The sequence below is a fragment of the Salminus brasiliensis genome, chromosome 7 (assembly GCF_030463535.1).
Source record: "Salminus brasiliensis chromosome 7, fSalBra1.hap2, whole genome shotgun sequence".
NCBI lineage: Eukaryota > Metazoa > Chordata > Actinopteri > Characiformes > Bryconidae > Salminus > Salminus brasiliensis.
Window position 1 is genome coordinate 19,006,224 of NC_132884.1, and position 14,498 is coordinate 19,020,721.

A 14,498-nucleotide genomic window follows, 5' to 3' on the forward strand; every position below is an offset into this window, starting at 1 on the left:
GCACCACACACACACACACACACACACACACACACACACACACACACACACACTCTACCACCATGTCTGCGTCACTGCAGCGGCCAGTTGGTGTATCTATTCCTTCATGTCGACTCCCCAGCTTTGACCAACAGAAGCCTATTCTGGCCGGCATCACAGTGGAGGTTATGAGGGGACCTCGGGCCATAGTTTCAGCGTCTTACTGGTTTTCTTTCCTTTTCTCCTTTTGTTTGTTTGTTTTCACACAATGTTGATAAATACGGACTGTTGTGTGGAGAAGCCTGGAGATGTATTCCAGTAGCACTGTTCTAAATGTTCCACAAAAGCAGAGCCAGAAATACTTACTTGTTTTGATTTCCTAACATAACACAATCTAACACATTTTAGGAATGGGCAAAATGACAAAATATGCTTTGGGGCCCCCCTGTATGAGTGGTACAAGAATACTTACTCTAAAGGGTTCCCTAATTCCCACAGTGCAGTCCCAGGCACTGGAAGGTAAGGGCTGCAGAGGGCTTTGGTCACCATGGCATAAAGATCTGCATTCCCAATAGCCCATGCAGATACACCAGTGCAATGTCGTACATCTTCCTTAGCTGAACAGATAAAACACAAGGTTATACTACCATAGTACAGATCCTTACACACAGCTACAGGGCTAGCTAGAAGGGTTCTGAGAAAGGAAAGGAAACCACACTTTATCACCACAGCAGTACAGTGGAATTTCACCTTGCCACCAATCCGTGGCAGTGAGCATACACTCACAAGTGAACAGGGCAGCAACTAGGGATGTCCCGATAAGATCCATTGACTCAGGATCAGGAACTGATCCAGGCATTTTTATTAGATCAAGTATCAGCTTTTTAAGTTCCAATCCTATCCATCTCTCTGTGATCAAAACAAAACAGAGCTTTATTTTACATTATAAGTACAGAGACGTTTCCACTTAGCAGCCAAAACAAACCTTAAAGTTGGCTTCTAATTCTAACTCTCCACTCCACCATGCAGATTTAAAACGATCATCCATTTATTGAAGATAAAGAATTATTCACCAGTTACTATTTGAGGAGCCGAGGAGGATTATTAAGGACTTCACCAACCAGTGGCGGTTCTAGGGGGGTGCCGAGAGGGGCCCAGTGCCCCTCCCATAACACATTTGGACCCCCCTACGGCCCCCCTAAATTAGGCGTGTCTCTCCTCAACTCTGTGAACACACGGCGACAAAGATAAGCAAGGTAAGTAAAATGTAAAAGAAAACTGTTGAAAAATGTGGAAACTGTTCATGTAATATATACTGCTTTAGGTGTGTGTGTACTCACTGCCCCTAGTGTGTGTGTGTTCACGACCACAGATGGGTCAAATGCGGAGGATACATTTATCTGTACATTTTTTAATTAGGATAAAGAGCTCATTCACATAAACATTACAATGCGCAATATCTCCCATTCTCATGTGCAATCGAGGGTCAATGTGTGTCAATTGTTTTGACTGTTATTATTTATATTGTGTATATTATCTTAAGTGTGTGTCTTGCTATCCTTATCTTGTTGCTGCTGTGACACTGTGAATTTCCCCACTGTGGGACTAATAAAGGATGATCTTATCCTGTCTTACAATGTTTTTCAGAATGTGTTGCATATCAAGTCATTTATATACGAAGCGATGTGTTTGAGGTTCAGCCAAACTGATACTTTATTAATCCCGAAGAAAATGAAGGCAAAGCTAACGCAGCAATCCCCTCGTAGTGGTGGCTCGACACTGTTTTTGCTCTGTATTTATTTTCAAAAAGAGGAAAAATTATATTTCACACTTCTTCCAAAAAAAGAAAGACTTGTGCAGAAGGCCAGATGAACATGATAAGACTGAATATAAAAACTGAGTCTAAACTGTAGAAATAAAAATGTTTAGTGTTGCAGATATTTGTTTCTTAATGCCTGTAAAGCACCATATGCTAGAAAGTAATCGACCCCTCTAACATAACCACTGGCCCTAGACCCCCCGCCCTTAAAATGGTCTAGAACCACCACTGCCACCCACGCAAGCCACTGCCCAGTGGCATGAAGTACAGAAGCATGAAGACCAGAACCAGCCGAGACAGCTTCTATCCCCGAGCAATTCGGCTCCTGAACAGACAGCAGCGCAGTGTACCAGTCACAAGTTCACAAGTTATCTCACCTGTCTCATCACACCTCCACCACATACAAACACATGCTGCACCCTGCACTTTGTGGATGGGCCCTTTTCACATTTCTGGGTTCTCACTTCTGTCAGTGTCTATCAGCAAATACCTGCTAACAGACATTAACAGAAGTGAGTGAGCAGTTAAAATAACTGCTACACCAGTTAAGATCAAAAAAGAAGCTCATAAAGCCAACTCAAGCATCATAATAAGAGTAAAAAATAGATATTTCTTATCACATCAATTACATCTTTACCATCTGATACAGTGTCTTAGGCTCCTAAGTGTTACTGAAAGCTCTATAGCAGGGGTGTCAAACTCATTTTCACAGAGGTCCACATCACCATAATGGTTGCCCTCAAAGGGCCAGATGTAACTGTAAGACAGTATAAATGTAACTAAATGCAACCAAATGTAATGTAGAATAAATATTAGTACTCCTTAATGTTAAATAACTCTGAATTTATTACTTATTCAACTTATAAATATTTGAATAGATGAAAAATATGTTTGCTTGTTACTCTGTTAACATAACATAAATCCTGTTAATTTGTCAGGTTAAGAAACTCGTATTACTCCATCAATCAACGATCAAACTATCCAAGTGAATAAAGAAAAATATCATCAAACACAAGTTATGACATTAACTAACTCAAAACTTTGTCACAATTGAAAGGGGCAGAATAACAATACAACCAACAACTATGAGCTGCTAAGAACATGTGTAACAGATGTGGCATTTTACAAAACACAAATGGCTGCACACACCCTTGCAGAGGTCATACATACACTTAATGACAGATGGTTTGATTACAGTAAACATTTGTCTGCAAAAACACATAAACCTGTGTAAACACTAAATACACTGCTTCACATATAAAGTAGTATATGTGCTAAACAGGGTTGTCTCAGTTCACTATATTGGTCAAGTTTTTAGGTGGAGTTGATTAGGAGATGCTGCCTGTCCTTGAACACACCAAGTGGACCTCCTCTCCACCATCCTCATCCATTGATCATGTTCTGAAAATAATAAACATAAAACTGTGATCTGTGCTTGTTTTTGTTGAGATTCATCATTGAAAACATCTGTTCGCACAGATAGATGCTCCCAAACATGGACAAAACACAGGCAGCATGAAGTTGAAGCTGTGGCATCAAATCAGGGGGAAGCAGACAGTAAAAGTCTGCTAAAAGCAGCATCCTGGAACTCTGCTCTTAGGCAACGATCACTTTGAAGCTCGATTAGCTCCATCTGAAGGTGCTGAGATTGGCAAAGCTGGCAAAGCCTGACTGCTGGGCTCTAAAGTCACAGAAGCGCCGATCAAACTCATTCATTAACCGGTTCAGTTTGGTAGCCAACTGAGCACATGAAAAACTGCCGGGAAATGAGGCTGAGATGCTCTGACAAACAGGAAAGTGGGCAAGATTGTCCTGCTTCACCTGGCACATCCATAGATCAAGTTTACGCTGGAAAGCAGTGATCATGTCGGACATCTGCGTGATGACTTGTTTGCGTCCCTGAAGCTTCTGATTCAGTTGGGCAAGATGTTCGGTAATGTCGCCCAACACCGCAAAGTCACACAGCCAGTTTGGAACTGACAGTTCGGACATGGGTTTTCCTTTACCCAGCATGAAAAGAGCAATGCCTTCCTAAGCTCAAAAAATCATTTGTGGACTTTGCCCCTACTCAGCCACCGCACCTCCGTATGGTACGGCACGTCTCCGTGCTCCGAGCCCATCTCCTGCAAGAACAGCTGGACTGACGGTGATTCAGGCCACGCGCCCGAATGAAGTTCACTGTGTTCATGACAGTGGTTACTATATCATCCATCCCCAGCACCTTCCCACACAAAGCCTCTTGATGGATAATGCAATGATAAGTTATAAGGTGCGCGTGACAGTTACTCTTCTGCATTTTCTCTTTCATTAGTCCAACCAAGCCCAATTTTCCTCCACACATTGCAGGTGCGCCGTCTGTGGTTAATCCAACCAAATTTTCCCAGGGCAATGCATTTTTATTTAAGGACTTCTCCACCGCATCGAAAATGTCCCATCCCGTTGTGGTCCCATGCATGGCAGCTATATCCAACAGCTCCTCAGTGACAGAGAGGTCCGACTTCACGCCTCTAATGAAAATGGATAGCTGCGCTGTATCCGTGCTATCTGTGCTTTCATCAAGCGCTAATGAAAAGGTTTGGTAGTTGCGCCTCTCTGCGGCCAGCTGTGTTGCCAGGTTTCCTGCGAGTTCCTTAATTCGCTCCGCGATGGTGTTTCTTGATAAACTGACATTTTTAAATGTCTGTATCTGGTCGGGACACACCTGCTCACAGACCTTCAGCATACACTGCTTCAAAAATGCACCCTCTGAAAAAGACTTCAGCTACAATAAAGCTAGCTTTCACTGCTGCGTCGTTTTGGGCCGTAGCTCTTGTGAACATATTCTGCTGCGATCGCAATTTGCCTTTTAATTCTTGTACAATTTGTTGCTTTTTTGAAGGCTAACTTTGATCCCAAACACGGAGCTAAGTATGCCAAAGTGCCGACGTAAATTGTACTCCTTGACAACTGCCACCGTCTCATAACACAAAAGACATACCGTTTTTTCTCCTTGAAGCACAAACATGTATTCGCCTTCCCATCCCTCTTGAAACGGTCTTCCATCTGCATCAATTTTTCTTTTCCTGGACATTTTGGGATCATATTTGTAGCTTATTGTAGCTGTAATTCCACTTGTTGAAAAAAGCATAATCTGCATGCATTGTGGGGACATGTACTTTAAGGTCAATGCACGCTTTAGAATTAGTCTAAAAGCATGCATTGACAATAAACTCCATTTCCCACAATTCATGCCAATTATGTTACCCGTGAAGCGACAGCATTAAGCAGATCTTTTAAGATCTTGCGGGCCACAACAAATGACACGGCGGGCCACGAGTTTGACACGTGATCTAAAGGGAAACATTAATTACCAAAAGCTAAACTAAACAGATAAGTTTTCAGACTAGAGTTAAAGATTGAGACTGTGTCTGAGTCCCAAACATTATCTGGAAGGTTATTCCAGAGTTGGGGGGCTTTATAAGAAAAGGCTCTTCCCCTGCTGAGGTTTTCTGAATTTTGGGAACGAGTAAGCGAGTCCAGCATCCTGACATCTAAGTAATCTTGATGGTTCGTAATATGTAGTATGGTCCCGTAGGTACTCAGGAGCGAGGCCATGTAGGGATTTATATGTTAACAGAAGAATTTTGTATTCAATGCGGAATTTAACTGGGAGCCAATGAAGTGCTGATAGAACTGGACTGATATAGTGAAATGTTCTAGTTTTAGTAAGGACCCTGGCTGCAGCATTTTGAACCAGCTGAAATTTATTGACGTTCCTGCTGGAACAACCTGACAGAAGTGCATTACAGTAATCTAGCCTTGAGGTAATAAAAGCGTGTGCTAGCTTTTCTGTTAAGTCAGTTTTTACCTTGTTTATAACACATGAAATTCCTTTTCTCTGTGCACTGAAGACTTTCCCAAAAAACATCAGCCTTCATAGCAGCACAGCACAGCTCTGACCCACAGTCTCCTGTCAGAGCACTGAATGTAGCTTCATCACCACTAGACCATTTAGTACTGGACTGATTCCAGTACAGACCAGTCCAGGCAGAACCAATACCAGTCAGATTAATCAGTGCAGTGGTGTCTTCCACATACATAACATATTAACTTGATGTTGTTCTTTAATATTCAGTAATAACTTCTACAATATTGACCAGTCCTGTTACCTTTCTTACTGTAGTCCAGAGCGCTCCCCCCTCTAATACAGTCAGCACTGACATTTACAGACACTGATAGAGACAGAAAAGACAGTGAGTTTTACAGTGAGATCAGAGACACTGAATTAGGTAAGGTGTGTTATATTGATGGTACTTGACACTGCTGAGAGATGTAGAGTGTGTGTGAAGGCAGGACTTACTGTTGTAGCACAGAGCAGCAGAAACAGCATTACTGCATGGCACTGTTTCCTATTTCCCATTTCTCAGCTGTGTACAGTTTAGTAATGGTGATGATTAAGGTTGAAAACCCCCCCAGTTTCTGTAAGCAGAGGGTCCTACATCAGTCCACTCCCAGTCATCACGCAGCAGGCAGATCCAGAAAGAAGTGATGCTGGTCATCCCTTTAATCTTCACTTCTTCATTCTGGTACTGATCTCTGATGCCTGACTAGATCAGTGTAGTTCCTCCTGCAGTAAGTCTGAGCTTCAAAAACATTTTGCCAGTACCGCTGTGGAGTTCAGTGTCCGCTGTGGAGGTCCGCGGTCTACACTTTTTGTGCGTTTTCACCCTTTTTTGTGCGTTTTTAGAACTTTTTCAACTTTTGTCAGATTTCAGTGGATTTTCATTTTTTGGGTCATTTTTTTACGTCAGGTCCACGGTCTACACTTTTTGTGCGTTTTAAAAGTTTTTTCAAATTTTCATGCAAGTGATGCATTTTGATGCATCTGGGGCATATTTTATGCTTTTTGTGAGTTTTTACCCTTTTTGTGCGTTTTTAGAGTTTTTTGCACATTTTCAACTTTTGTCAGATTTGAGCGGATTTTCATTTTTTGGGTCTTTTTTTTTACGTCAGGTCCACGGTCTACACTTTTTGTGCGTTTTAAAAGTTTTTTCAAATTTTCATGCTAGTGATGCATTTTGATGCATCTGGGGCATATTTTATGCTTTTTGAACGTTTTCACCCTTTTTTGTGCGTTTTTAGAATTTTTAGAACTTTTTCAACTTTTGTCAGATTTGAGTGGATTTTCATTTTTTGGGTCTTTTTTTTCACGTCAGGTCCGCGGTCTACACTTTTTGTGCGTTTTAAAAGTTTTTTTCAAATTTTCATGCTAGTGATGCATTTTGATGCATCTGGGGCATATTTTATGCTTTTTGAACGTTTTCACCCTTTTTTGTGCGTTTTTAGAATTTTTTGCACATTTTCAACTTTTTTCAGATTTGAGCGGATTTTCATTTTTTGGGTCTTTTTTTCACGTCAGGTCCGCAGTCTACACTTCTTGTGCGTTTTAAAAGTTTTTTCAAATTTTCATGCAAGTGATGCATTTTGATGCATCTGGGGCATATTTTATGCTTTTTGAGCGTTTTCACCCTTTTTTGGGAGTTTTTAGAGTTTTTAGCACTTTTTCAACTTTTATCAGATTTGGGAGGATTTTCATTTTTTGGGTCTTTTTTTTCACGTCAGGTCCGCGGTCTACACTTTTTGTGCATTTTAAAAGTTTTTTAAAATTTTCATGCAAGTGATGCATTTTGATGCATCTGGGGCATATTTTATGCTTTTTGAGCATTTTCACCCTTTTTTGTGCGTTTTTAGAGTTTTTTGCAGTTTTTCATCTTTTGTCAGATTTGAGTGGATTTTCATTTTTTGGGTCTTTTTTTTACGTCAGGTCCACGGTCTACACTTTTTGTGCCTTTTAAAAGTTTTTTCAAATTTTCATGCAAGTGATGCATTTTGATGCATCTGGGGCATATTTTATGCTTTTTGAGCGTTTTCACCCTTTTTTGTGCATTTTTAAAGTTTTTAGCACTTTTTCAACTTTTGTCAGATTTCGGTGGATTTTTATTTTTTAGGTCTTTTTTTTCAAGTCAGATCCGAGGTCTACACTTTTTGTACGTTTTAAAAGTTTTTTTCAGTTCTCATGCAAGTCATGCATTTTGATGCATCTGGGGCATATTTTATGCTTTTTGAGCGTTTTCACCCTTTTTTGTGCGTTTTTAGAGTTTTTTGCACATTTTCAACTTTTGTCAGATTTGAGCGGATTTTCATTTTTTGGGTCTTTTTTTTTACGTCAGGTCCACGGTCTACACTTTTTGTGCGTTTTAAAAGTTTTTTCAAATTTTCATGCTAGTGATGCATTTTGATGCATCTGGGGCATATTTTATGCTTTTTGAGCGTTTTCACTCTTTTTTGTGCTTTTTTAGAGTTTTTAGCACTTTTTCATCTTTTGTCAGATTTGAGTGGATTTTCATTTTTTGGGTCTTTTTTTTTAGGTCAGGTCCACGGTCTACACTTTTTGTGCGTTTTAAAAGTTTTTTCAAATTTTCATGCAAGTGATGCATTTTGATGCATCTGGGGCATATTTTATGCTTTTTGAACGTTTTCACCATTTTTTGTGCGTTTTTAACATTTTTTGCACTTCTGCAACTTTTGTCAGATTTGAGTGGATTTTCATATTTTGGGTCTTTTTTTTCACGTCAGGTCAGCGGTCTACACTTTTTGTGCCTTTTAAAAGTTTTTTCAAATTTTCATGCAAGTGATGCATTTTGATGCATCTGGGGCATATTTTATGCTTTTTGAGCGTTTTCACCCTTTTTTGTGCGTTTTTAGAGTTTTTAGAACTTTTTCAACTTTTGTCAGATTTGAGTGGATTTTTATTTTTTGGGTCTTTTTTTTCACGTCAGATCCGAGGTCTACACTTTTTGTGCGTTTTAAAAGTTTTTTCAAATTTTCATGCAAGTGATGCATTTTGATGCATCTGGGGCATATTTTATGCTTTTTGAGCGTTTTCACCCTTTTTTGTGCGTTTTTAGAGTTTTTTGTACTTTTTCAACTTTTGGCGGATTTGAGTGGATTTCCATTTTTTGGGTCTTTTTTTTCACGTCAGGTCCGCGGTCTACCCTTTTTGTGCCTTTTAAAAGTTTTTTCAAATTTTCATGCAAGTGATGCATTTTGATGCATCTGGGGCATATTTTATGCTTTTTGAGCGTTTTCACCCTTTTTTGTGCATTTTTAAAGTTTTTAGCACTTTTTCAACTTTTGTCAGATTTCGGTGGATTTTCATTTTTTGGGTCTTTTTTTTACGTCAGGTCCACGGTCTACACTTGTTGTGCGTTTTAAAAGTTTTTTCAAATTTTCATGCAAGTGATGCATTTTGATGCATCTGGGGCATATTTTATGCTTTTTGAGCGTTTTCACTCTTTTTTGTAAATTTTTTGAGTTTTTAGCACTTTTTCAACTTTTGTTAGATTTGAGTGGATTTTCATTTTTTGGGTCTTTTTTTTTTTACGTTAGGTCCACGGTCTACACTTTTTGTGCGTTTTAAAAGTTTTTTCAAATTTTCATGCAAGTGATGCATTTTGATGCATCTGGGGCATATTTTATGCTTTTTGTGCATTTTCACCCTTTTTTGTGCATTTTTTTAGTTTTTAGCACTTTTTCAACTTTTGTCAGATTTGAGTGGATTTTCATTTTTTGGGTCTTTTTTTCACGTCAGGTCCTCGGTCTACACTTTTTGTGCCTTTTAAAAGTTTTTTCAAATTTTCATGGTTGTGATGGATTTTGATGCATCTGGGGCATATTTTATGCTTTTTGAGCGTTTTCACCCTTTTTTGTGCGTTTTTAGAGTTTTTAGCACTTTTTCAACTTTTGTCAGTTTTGAGTGGATTTTCATTTTTTGGGTCTTTTTTTCACGTCAGGTCCTCGGTCTACACTTTTTGTGCCTTTTAAAAGTTTTTTCAAATTTTCATGGTTGTGATGGATTTTGATGCATCTGGGGCATATTTTATGCTTTTTGAGCGTTTTCACCCTTTTTTGTGCGTTTTTAACATTTTTTGCACTTCTGCAACTTTTGTTAGATTTGAGTGGATTTTCATATTTTGGGTCTTTTTTTTCACGTCAGGTCTACACTTTTTGTGCCTTTTAAAAGTTTTTTCAAATTTTCATGCAAGTGATGCATTTTGATGCATCTGGGGCATATTTTTTGCTTTTTGTGCGTTTTTAGAGTTTTTTGCACTTTTTCAACTTTTGTCAGATTTGAGTGGATTTTAATTTTTTGGGTCTTTTTTTTCACGTCAGGTCAGCGGTCTACACTTTTTGTGCCTTTTAAAAATTTTCTCAAATTTTCATGCAAGTGATGCATTTTGAAGCATCTGGGGCATATTTTATGCTTTTTGAACATTTTCACCCTTTTTTGTGCGTTTTTTGAGTTTTTAGCACTTTTTCAACTTTTGTCAGATTTGAGTGGATTTTAATTTTTTGGGTCTTTTTTTTCACGTCAGGTCCGCGGTCTACACTTTTTGTGCGTTTTAAAAGTTTTTTCAAATTTTCATGCAAGAGAAAATCTTTTGTTTCACATCAGGTTCGCGGTCTACACTTTTTGTGCGTTTTAAAAGTTTTTTCACATTTTGATGCGAGTGATGCATTTTGATGCATCTGGGGCATATTTTATGCTTTTTGGACATTTTCACCCTTTTTTGTGCGTTTTTAGACTTTTTAGCACTTTTTCAACTTTTCTCAGATTTGAGTGGATTTTCATTTTTTGGGTCTTTTTTTTCACGTCAGGTCCGCGGTCTACACTTTTTGTGCGTTTTAAAAGTTTTTTCAAATTTTCATGCAAGTGATACATTTTGATGCATCTGGGGCATATTTTATGCTTTTTGAGCGTTTTCACTATTTTTTGTAAATTTTTTGAGTTTTTAGCACTTTTTCAACTTTTCTCAGATTTGAGTGGATTTTCATTTTTTGGGTCTTTTTTTTCACGTCAGGTCCACGGTCTACATTTTTTGTGCGTTTTAAAAGTTTTTTCAAATTTTCATGCAAGAGAAAATCTTTTGTTTCACGTCAGGTCCGCGGTCTACACTTTTTGTGCCTTTTAAAAGTTTTTTCAAATTTTCATGCAAGTGATGCATTTTGATGCATCTGGGGCATATTTTATGCTTTTTGAGCGTTTTCACCCTTTTTTGGGTGTTTTTAGCACTTTTTCAACTTTTGCCAGATTTGGGTGGATTTTCATTTTTTGGGTCCTTTTTTTCACGCCAGGTCTACACTTTTTGTGCCTTTTAAAAGTTTTTTCAAATTTTCATGCAAGTGATGCATTTTGATGCATCTGGGGCATATTTTATGCTTTTTGAGTTTTTAGCACTTTTTCAACTTTTGTCAGATTTGAGTGGATTTTCATTTTTTGGGTCTTTTTTTTCACGTCAGGTCCGCGGTCAACACTTTTTGTCCGTTTTAAAAGTTTTTTCAAATTGTCATGCAAGTGATGCATTTTGATGCATCTGGGGCATATTTTATGCTTTTTGAGCGTTTTCACTATTTTTTGTAAATTTTTTGAGTTTTTAGCACTTTTTCAACTTTTGTCAGATTTGAGTGGATTTTCATTTTTTGGGTCTTTTTTTTCACGTCAGGTCCGCGGTCTACACTTTTTGTGCCTTTTAAAAGTTTTTTCAAATTTTCATGCAAGTGATGCAGTTTGATGCATCTGGGGCATATTTTATGCTTTTTGAGCGTTTTCACCCTTTTTTGTGCATTTTTTGAGTTTTTTGCACTTTTTCAACTTTTGTCAGATTTGAGTGGATTTTCATTTTTTGGGTCTTTTTTTTCACGTCAGGTCCGCGGTCTACACTTTTTGTGCCTTTTAAAAGTTTTTTCAAATTTTCATGCGAGTGATGCATTTTGATGCATCTGGGGTATATTTTATGCTTTTTGAGCGTTTTCACCCTTTTTTTGTGCGTTTTTTGCACTTTTTCATCTTTTGTCGGATTTGGGTGGATTTTCATTTTTCGCGTATTTTTTTCACAGCCGTTTTCGTGCATGTTCGGCTTCACACCCGTTTTCAGGCACCGTTTTCTTTTCTTTTTTTGCCCGCGTTTTAGGGCATTTCCGTTTTACCACCCATTTTGGGGGAATTTTTTTTTTGCTCCCGTTTTCAGGCATTTTCTTCTTCTACCTCTTAAATCAGTCCATTCCCGAGTTTTATCTGCTATTCAAATCTAGTCCACTTCTGCATGCATGACAGCTCAGCACTGCTAAATCTTTTAACTCCAGCTACTTGCTCAAATGGAGAGGTTGAGAAGTGGGAAACTTCGATGGTCAAAGTTTACATGTAGACGACTTTAATTGACATAAACTGTGACACTGTATTAGGGCACAGTAGTGGTCCATTGGGGTATCTTTTGAGTTTGTATATGGTTAATCAGAATGGACTTTTGTAGTAGATTTGTTAAGCATAGCTCACTTGTGGTTGTTTGTGTTCTAATAGACATTTTGGTGTGGTTGGTTTGGTGATTGTGAATTGTTTTTGGATAATCGCCGTCATGATCTTACCTAAGCAGGGATAATACCTCCGGACTGGATTTGGAATTAGGCGGTATTATATTTTGGGGGTTAGTTTGAGACTTCTGTAGGTCTGCTGGTGGAGATGAAAGTGGGGTGCTTACACTTTTGCTGAGCATCTCTTGAAAATAACCTAGGAGTTCTTTAGAGGAAAACTCCCAGCACTGTTTCAGCTGAAGCGGTGACAAATGTTCACCATCACAGGATGGATGGCATCAACCTCATCATACACTGTAAGACAAAAGCAGAAGATACACAAAAGCTTCATTATGATGTTGCAATAAAGTGTAGAGATGAAGGCAGTAGTGAAGAGTAAAAAACCTAGAACAGTCATAAATATATTTTAATAGACTATAAAAGACACAATTATTCATATGAAGTTGGTTCATCACATCACATTTGATGGCTATACTGTTTAACCTCCCATTACTTTATTCCACTTACCCCTGAGAATCTTCCAAGAGTCTTCAAAGGTCTTCTTCATGTGGTCCTTCACAATCAACAAATCAGGTTGTGTCTCCCTGTACTTTTAATGAGATACCTCAATGTGGGCCACAGGCGTAGCATCCTCTCCAACAACGCATGATTCCTTCATCAAAGATACCATAAGTTATCAGTCCCAACCATAAAAAGAGAATTACTCAAATATCTCAACCAATATTACACCAACTACTCTTCTGTGATCAACCATAATAAAATCATTCTTAAACAAACTTACATAACCGCTCTCCTCAACATCCCTCAGGAAAGAGCTCTTCAACATTAAAGCTTTGCAACTTGGACATGCTCTGCATTGGTGGGATACCTGCACACCAAGAGCAACAAAATGAACCAAATGTGTCCAGTAATTCTGTTCATCTAACAAAATCAGATGTATCCTATGTAAACATTTAGCCACTCCTGGGGGGCATTTCACAAAGCAGGATTTCTCAGATTAGCAAGATAACTTAAGCCCAAAGTCAAGCTTATCCAGTAGACAAAGAGCTGAGGCACATTTTTATTAGAAAATCCTCCTCTATGAGCTTCAGCTCCCTGACTGAGAAATCCTGCTTTATTTTTTTTAGTAAGTAAAAATAACTAAATACCCCCACAGAGAAAATTCTGTATGATTTCATGCAAATGACTTTCTATTCACTGTTGATTTCTTTCTTTAGTTATTTGTGTTTCCATTAATAAAAATGCTGATCTTTCACTGAACACATGGTAGTTAGCTAGCTAGTCCTCAAGCTCAGCTGCTCTCACAGAGATGAAGAGCCCTCACCTGCATTAGCAGCTCAGCACCATTTCTCCAATGAAACAACTGTTTCAACATCATACAGAAAAATGCTGGAAATAACTAAATGTCTTTGTACAGATCGAAGAATCCTGAAACACTAAAGCTTACCTCTATCCTCTATTCACAAAAAAAGTTCAATATCACAGGGTTTTGTTCCTTTGCACCAGTTTTAAAGCAGTTTATTCTGAACTAAATGTTTTTAATTTCATTTATTTACTATCTTCTTACTGCTGAACAGAAACAGACTCATCAGAAGAGTTAGTGCTGGTGAAGGAGACTAAATCTACATTTTGAGACTCGTATAAAACTCTGATGGAAGGGCGAGGATTTGTTGTCTAAAAGCTCTCTGACCTGAATAAACTGTGAGAGAAGGAAAGCTGGAGTTCAGTGAAAGCTAACAGCTAATTAGCCGAGCTACCCAACTATCTAGCTAGATCTGCCAACGTCCTCCTTAATTAACTAACAATCTACAACAACAATAAACTAATGGGAGCTTTATCTTATTATTGAATATTTTAATATCATGGAAGTGATTATTGTAGCCTACATACATTGAAGTGCTGGGATTCAGACTAGTTTCCTCCACCGGTGATAAAGCCTCACTCTCCTCTCTCTGATAGCGGACCTTCTCCCTCCAGCCTGATTGAGCTGAACTTCATCAGCGTGTCCTCAAAATGTAGTCATCCGCCGCCTGGTCTAGTTCCTTTCGGTCACTTGTTCTTCTGCAGATCTCAGTGTTTCACTTAGAGTTCTCTATATTATTAATTAGTATTATTTGTGGAATATCTGTAAGATGATGTATTTTTACCAGAAAGGATCAATATATTACTCATTTGTTGTCTCCTAAAAAAGCGCTCCTCCTGTGGCGCATTAATACAGTGACACACAGTCGGACTGTTAGACACAGCCATACCTCACAGTGTGAAGTTCATCTGACTCCAAATGTCCACTTCA

General features: G+C 38.5%; 1 pseudogene; it reads right to left on the bottom strand.

Moving 5' to 3' along the window:
- Positions 1-3,421: 3,421 nt before the first annotated feature.
- On the bottom strand, positions 3,422-4,868 carry LOC140559632 (general transcription factor II-I repeat domain-containing protein 2-like; annotated as a pseudogene).
- Between the last annotated feature and the right edge of the window lie 9,630 nt (positions 4,869-14,498).